Source organism: Peromyscus maniculatus, chromosome 2 (assembly GCF_049852395.1).
Source record: "Peromyscus maniculatus bairdii isolate BWxNUB_F1_BW_parent chromosome 2, HU_Pman_BW_mat_3.1, whole genome shotgun sequence".
Lineage (NCBI taxonomy): Eukaryota > Metazoa > Chordata > Mammalia > Rodentia > Cricetidae > Peromyscus > Peromyscus maniculatus.
The window spans coordinates 112,020,363-112,028,277 of record NC_134853.1 but is presented as its reverse complement, the minus strand read 5'-3'; the positions used below and the strand labels follow the sequence as shown (position 1 = coordinate 112,028,277).

Below are 7,915 nucleotides of genomic sequence, written 5' to 3'. Positions count from 1 at the left end.
TTACAGGAAAAACTCACTTGTGGGTCTTTACCTTAAACCTTGCTTGAGAAAGTGATTTTTTTTTTTTTTTTGTAGTTTACTACTATGTACTCCAGGCTAGGTAGAGCATGAACTTTAGGGAATTCTCCTATGTCTTCTGCCCATCTTACAGTAGGAACATAGACATGATCTACTACGTGGGATTACAGATGTATGGTACTAGGGCTTTGCATGAGTTCTGGGGATTGAACTCATTGAAAGAGCTTAGTTGGAAAAGTTCTTGTTATACAAGCATGAAGACCTGTGTTTACATCTCTAGCATCCATTTAAAATCCATGTTAATGAGTGCCTGTAATCCCAGAACTGGGGAGATAGAGACAGGGCAATTACTGGAGGTAGCCATCAAGTCTAGTAAAATAAATGAGTTCTAGTTCAATGAGAAACCTGTCCCAATAAATAAAGTGTATAGCAAGAGATACCGACACCTGGTACCAACTTCTGGCCTCCACACATGTACATGCACCTGATACAAACCATGTACATAGACACATAGATGTGTACACAAAAACATACACACATGAGAGAGAGCAAGAGAGAGAAAGAAACACACACATACACACACACACGCACGCACGCACGCACACACACACACACAGACAGAAAGACAGACTGAGCAAGAGAGAGAGAGAGACCATCTAATGACAAGAATAGCAAGACATGAAGCAACAAAGATGATGAATGGATGGGTGGGTAGATGAAGGGAGTAGCTGTGGAGAGAGAAATTAGAAGAAGGAGAGAGAAAGAATATACATGGAGAGAACATACACAAAACAGGCAGTGTGTATGAATGCTTGCTGAGAGGTAAAGAAGGATTTTCTACTTAAAAGCAACCATGAAATGCAGAAAAGAAAAATGTCAATTAGCTTTAGCTGATAAACACTAAATATTATATACATTCAAATCTATTAATAAAAAAACTCAGCCTGAAATATCACTGTACTTTTCAAAGTTGCCACAGACTTGAAAAGAGGTTGATACCCTTGGTGTACAAAGATTTATTAAAACTGAAAAAACAGACAAAAGAGAAGAATCACAATTGATAAAAGTACTATAAAAGTTCCCTTGACAGCTTTGAACTTAGCAGAGAAAAGTCTAGTATAGGCAGAGATGTTGAGAACTAAATATCAAACTCAGCAAGAAAGTATCAGGATGAAAAGCTTTACTGACATTTTAAAACAAAGCAAAACGACCTATTAAAATGTGTTTAGTGTGAAATATTATTTAATATTTATTTTTAGTTAAAGAATTCTCAGGTGAAAATAGTATTTTGTTTGAGCAAGTTTGAAATAAAAAGGAACTTGGCTGAGCTCTTCATTTTTAAGCTATAAAGCATAATTTAGATATATTTCTAAATGATTAACATCCTCCTGTCAGATGTGCCTAGCATGGGAACAGTCAGAATCACACTCAAGCCTGACCTCAGGCTAATTGACCCAAGGCTCAGGCAGACACAAGGAGCATCCATGAAGTGGGAGTGCATGAGGTGCCGAAGCTAAAAGGATTGGCACCATGTGGCTGACCACTGTCTTCTTGCTCTAGCTGAATTCTGAGCTAGTTGTTTAATAGCTGCAGGACTCTTTATTCTATTCATCTGAAAAAAATAGGCAGTTATGTTTGATAAAGCCAGAGTATATTGAACATGCAAAATGTTTAGTATTGTTCTTGATACTGAGGAAGTGTCCAGAAAATGCTGTCATTACCAGTATATTATATATTATATTCTGATGCACAGTGCATCAGAAAATGTAGCATGGCCCCAGTTTAAGAACAGTTATTAAAAAGATAATCTGGAACTGGCCAACAGATTTGGAGATTTGGTTATTCCTGTAAATTGCACTTGGCTGAATCGTGTCTACCATAAATCTGTTGTCTCTTTTCCTTTTAAACAGAGACATCACCCAAGTGAATAGCCAAACCCACACCACTGGAGTTGACCATTATTTAAACACCACTGCCATTAGTATGTTTTAATATTGTCCCTCTTGTTTCAGCATTCCTGGCACCCAATCCTCCCCTAGGAGGGAAACTCTCAAGCGACCTCAGAAGACATTATTCTAGCACTGACAGTATGTGATCTAGCATGAGTGTGGGCAGACCTTAGAAAGCTATATAAGATAGAACCCTGACTTGAAGCAGAGAGATGGATCTGCTAAATGTGTCAATGACTAATGATGGAAGATATTGGACTTGGGAAGACTAGTCTGAAAAATTTGCAAAGGTAAGAGTAATGGGGACCCGAGGTAGAACAGAGACAAGGAAAAGGAGATGAAGGAAGGGGCTGAGGCTACTGTGTCATGTTATGAGCAAAGGGTTTGTTGCTAAGATTTTACTGCTGGAACTTGGCATAGCCTTATCCAGTAATTTCAGCAAGGATCATGCGGCAGAGGGTTAGTAATAATAATCAGCATGACACTTGGTAATGTTTATAGAGTACATATTACGTGCTAGGTGAGGTTATTACTTCACTCATATTAATTCCTCAGAAAAATCTGATTAAGTTTCATAATTATGGTTATTTTTACAGACAATTAATAGGGGCAGAGAAATGTTAAACAAGTCATCCAAGAATAAATATATAGCTAGGAAGTAACAGAGTTGAGATTCAAACCCCAGGCAATCAGGCTCTACAGTTCCCATTTTAATCACTGTTCCATGGTGATGGTTTTAGTGATGGTGTTAAGAACGAATATCATGGGCTTCGTCTGTAACACTGTCAAAGGCTGTTCATGAAGTCCCTGCTTGCTTGATCACATGACAGCAGTTCAATCACAGGAGCTTTCATTAAGGCCTTCATGCCTATATTAAAGCACTAAACCAGGCCAATGCTCCTGACTGCAGTTCCAATTCCTAGGGGTGTATGGTCCACATCCAGAGCATGGAGCATTCAGGGGTGGAAATGGGTCTTGCAGAAAAGCACATTCCTATTCTCTGAAGCCCTGCCTGTTGCCAGGAGCCCTTCAGGTCTCATTCACTTGCTATTCACAAAGAAACTTTCTAAAGCCTTGAATAGTAGCATTCTTAAGACAAAGGACATTATGCCTAGGCTCCCAGGCTGCAGTCCACTAAAATGGGGAAGATATAAAATTTATCATAAATATTCATCATGCCTATTTTTTGTGTATTATTCCTTTAAATTTTCCTTTAATTTTTTTAAAAATTGAATTGTGGCTACCCAACTCTCATGGGAAGTTAATAAATTTTTGATTCTTAGTTTTCTCATGAATAAAATAAGGATACGAGTTGTTGTGGAGCTTTAGGGAAACAGTCCATGTAATAAAGTAGTTACCACAGTACTTGATCTATGTAAGTTCCTTTAGATGTTAACTACTATATCACCCTTCCAATTTGCAACAACTTCACCCTGAATAAAATGAAGCATTTTATAATATTTTGAGATAACTAGAAGAGAAAAGAGTCATTATAAAATATTTTCCCCAAGAGCTATCTCACATATAGCAAATCTATAAAGAAATGGAAGGCAAATGGTTTTTTTTTTTTTTGTTTTTTTTGTTTTTTTCGAGACAGGGTTTCTCTGTGTAGCTTTGCGCCTTTCCTGGGACTCACTTGGTAGCCCAGGCTGGCCTCGAACTCACAGAGATCCGCCTGGCTCTGCCTCCCGAGTGCTGGGATTAAAGGCGTGTGCCACCACCGCCCGCCAGCAAATGTTTTAGGGTATAAAATTATTTAAGAACACAGAATGGCAGGAATTTACATAGTCTTCTAAAGTATGACCCAAGGCTTTAAAGAAAAATGCTGTGTATTTCCATCCAAATGACCTGTGTAGGCTACCATTATGGAGAATGAAAATGATTACAATATAGTACTTCTTGATCCCTTATACAACCACAATTGCATTATAAATTTAAAATAGTGGCAATGTCCCTTGGGGATATCCTTCTAATATCTCAAACTTAAATGTGATAACCATTGATATTCTCTTAATTGATGTTACAACACATGATAAAGAAATTGAAAGAAAATACAAATATCTGTACAAATACATTCTTAACAAAATACAGCATGAGAAGCACTCATGTCAATCATAATTCTCATTTCTGCAACTGGTCATGTGGCCTTAGATGGTATTTAGAACTACCTTCTTCTACTACCCATCCTGTATTTCCTCACCCTCTACAAGCACTTCAACATGTCTTGGCTCTTTTCCTGGAGCAGTGACCCATACCTTCATTGCTGATGGGTCTGTGCCCTTTGTCATCCTCCCTGGATTAGGCTGTTGTAGTTTCCTATTAACTTTAATCACAGGGCATAGGGGCACCAAGAGACAACCTAAAGGATCTCCTGCACTCTAGACATAATCCTTTTTTATCTCCATTGTGGAGAGGCGATCCAATTTCCCCATGGTAATTTGGATATATCACCCCTCCTAACATGGTTATTCCTTTCATAGCCTGTTAGATTAAAGATATCAGAATCTCCAAGTGGCCAGGGGGGAGTCTTAGTTTCCAGTTTAGTGGAACATTCCATTTCTTTTGACTCCTAGCAGGAGCACTCCCTCGCTCTAGAATCAAAACTCCTAGGCTAGAAGAACTTGGGGTTGTTAGGAAGCAAAATCTTCCCTAGTGGGTCACTAGGGATGATAGTGAGTGGAACTGCTCCCCTTTCCACCCCTTGATTCCTGGACCCATAGATCTTGGCTATGGGAGAAACATATATACTGGACACTGATTAAAGCATATAGTGCCTTCTGGAGAAGACTTCCCCAACCCTTCATGGTGCTGCCACCTAATTGGCACTGTAATTGTGTCTTCAAAAGGCCATACCATCTTTCTATTTGGCCAGCTGCTTAAGGATGGTGGGGAACATAGTAAGACCAATAGATTCCACGACAGTGGGACCACTGTCTCTCTTCTCTGGCTGTGAACTGAGTTCCCTGTTCAGAAGAAATTCTGTGTAGAATACCATGTTAGTGGATCAGGCATTCTGTAAGTCCACAGATGGATGGTGGTTTTGGTAGAAGCATTACATGCAGGAATGCCAAATCCATAATCAGAACAGGTATCTACTCCAGTAGACAAAGCATTGTCCTTTCCACAGAGGTGGTCCAATGTAGTCAACCTGCCACCAGGTTGCTGGCTGGTCACTCCATGGATGGTGTCATAGCTAGGTCAGCCTTGGTGAGTGAAAGTTCATGTTGTTGAGCCCATGCATAAACTCTGTTTCTGTTACCATGGATACTTTGTTCATGGCATACTGGGCAATGACAGGAATGGCTGAGGAAAAGGCTGACTGTCCACAGAAAGGGTCATCCTATCTACTTGATTATTGAACTCCTCAGCTGAAGTTGCCTTTTGGTGAGCATTTACATGGGGCACAAATATTTTCACATCCTTTGCCCATTTAGAGAGATCTATTCTATCTATTCTTCCCCAGATGTCTTTCTCACAAATTTTCCAATCATGCTCTTTCCGTGTTCCAAGCCATCCAGCCAATCCATTGCCAACAGTCCATGAATCAGTAAACAATTGCACATCTGCACATTTCTCCTTTCAAACAAACTAATTCCATGTGTTTCTGCCTGAAATTCTGCCCACTGTGAAGATTTTCCTTCACCAGTATCTTCCAGGGTTGTCCCAGAAAGGTGTTGTAATGCTGTAACTGCCCACTTCTGGGTGATGCCTCCATAATGTGCAGAACCATCAGTAAACCAGGCTCTAGTCTTCTCTTCCTCAGCCAACTGATCGTAGGGAGCACCCCATGAGGTTATAAGAATATGCTTGGCAACAGATGGTATTGTAACAGGAGTAGAAACCATAGATATTTGAGCAACTTCTTCATATAGCTCGCTGACTTCACAACCTGCTTGGGAATGATCTCATACATATCACTTCCATTCAATAATAGGTTGCTGTTGGGCATGTCCTATTTTATGACTTGGTGGGTCTGATAATGCCCAGCTCATGGTGGACAGTTTAAGTCGCATGGTAACTTGGTGGCCCATTGTCAAGCATTCAGTTCCCACAAAGGCCCAGTAGCAGGCCAAGAGATGTCTTTCAAAGAGAGAATAGTTGTCTACATATAATGGTAGAGCCTTGTTCCCAAATCCCAAAGGTCTCTTCTGTGCTCCAAACAGCATCCCTATCTGCCACTGACACCCCAAGTACCATCAGGTCTGTGTCCAAGTGGTAGAGCAGCCTGCACAGCAGCCTGGACCTGTTGAAGGGCCTTCTCATGTTCTAAGTCTCACACAAAGCCAGCAGCTTTCCAAGTCACTTGGTATATGGACTGGAAACACAGCCAAATTTGGAATGTGCTGTATCCAGAAGCCAAGTAGGCCCACTAAATATTGTGCTTCTTCCTTGGTGCTGGGAAGTACCAGGTGCAATAACTTATCCTCCACCTTAGAAGGAATTTCTCTGTATGCTCCACACCACTGGACTCCTAAGAACTTCACAGAGGTAGAAGGTCCTTGAATTTTGGTTGTATTTATTTCCCATCCTCTGATATGCATATGCATTACCAATGAGTTCAAAGTGGTTGCTACCTCCTGATCACTTGGTCCAATCAGCATAATGTTGTCCACATAGTGCATCAGTGTAATATTTTGTGAAAGAGACAGATGATCAAGATCCCTTCTAACTAAGTTATGACACAGGGTAGGAAAATTATCATATCCTAGAGGCAAAACTGTAAAGGTATACTGCTGGCCTTGCCCATTGAAAGTAAATTGCTTCTCATGGTCCTTATGGACAGGTTCTGAGAAAAAGGCATTTGCTAAATCAAAGCCGAATACCATGTACCAGGAGATGTGTTAGTTTGCTCAAGTAAGGACATTGCATCTGGTACAGCAGCTGCAATCAGAGTTACTACCTGATTGAGTTTTTGATAGTCAGCTACCATTCTCCACAATCCATCTGTCTTCTGCACTGGCCAGATAGGAGAGTTAAAGGGAGATGTGTCGGGAACCACCATCCCTGCATCTTTCAAGTCCTTGGTGGTGGCACTAATTTCTGCAAATCTTCCAGGAATGCGATACTGTTTTTGATTCACTATTTTCTTTGGCAGGGGCAACTCTAAAGGCTTCTATATGGCCTTTCCAATCATAATAGCCCTCACTCAAGGAACCAAAGTGAGACTTCTGTCAACTTCTAAGTATATCTATCCCAATTATACATTCTGGAACTGGGAAAATAACCACAGAATGAATTCAGCGACCTACTGGACTTACTGTGAGTTAAACATCAACCAAAACTCCATTAATCGCCTGACCTCCATAAGCCCCTACTTTAAGTAGAAGGCCACAGTGTTTCTTGGGATCTCCTGGAAACAGTATCTGTTCAGAACCAGTATCCAATAGACCTTGGAAAATCTGTTTCCTTTCCTCCAGTGTACAGTTACCCTTGTAAAAGGCCATAGGTCCATCTGGGGAAGAACTGGAGAAAGGCTAGCTGTAAAACTTTTAGATGTCTTATCAGGGTCCTTCCTAGGGGAACCTGGCTACCCTTTCATTCAAGGGGTTCTGGGTCTGTTCAAGTCTGGCAGGTGATTCACTCACTGAGATTGTCTTTTGCGATGATCCAATGCACTGTTTCTTTCGTTTGTTTGAGAATTTTTCTGCTTATACAGATTAACAGAAATGCAGCAGGCTTCTAATTTATTTCATACCTAAAAACCATGATTGATTGATTAGCAAGGACCAAAGGACCATATGACTTATGCCACTATAAAATTCACCTTGCCTGATGGCTGCAACTATAAAAATAATCATTCTGAGTGAGGTAACACAGAAAGACAAACATGGAATGTACTCACTCATAAGTGTATATTAGGTGTAAAGTAAAGGATAATCAAGCTACAATCCACAGCAACAGAGAGGCTAGGATACAAGGAGGGTCCAGAGAGGGACACATGGATTTCC

General features: G+C 40.5%; 1 pseudogene; it reads right to left on the bottom strand.

Moving 5' to 3' along the window:
• Positions 1-3,877: 3,877 nt before the first annotated feature.
• Positions 3,878-7,673, bottom strand: LOC143271740 (uncharacterized; annotated as a pseudogene).
• Positions 7,674-7,915: the final 242 nt, after the last annotated feature.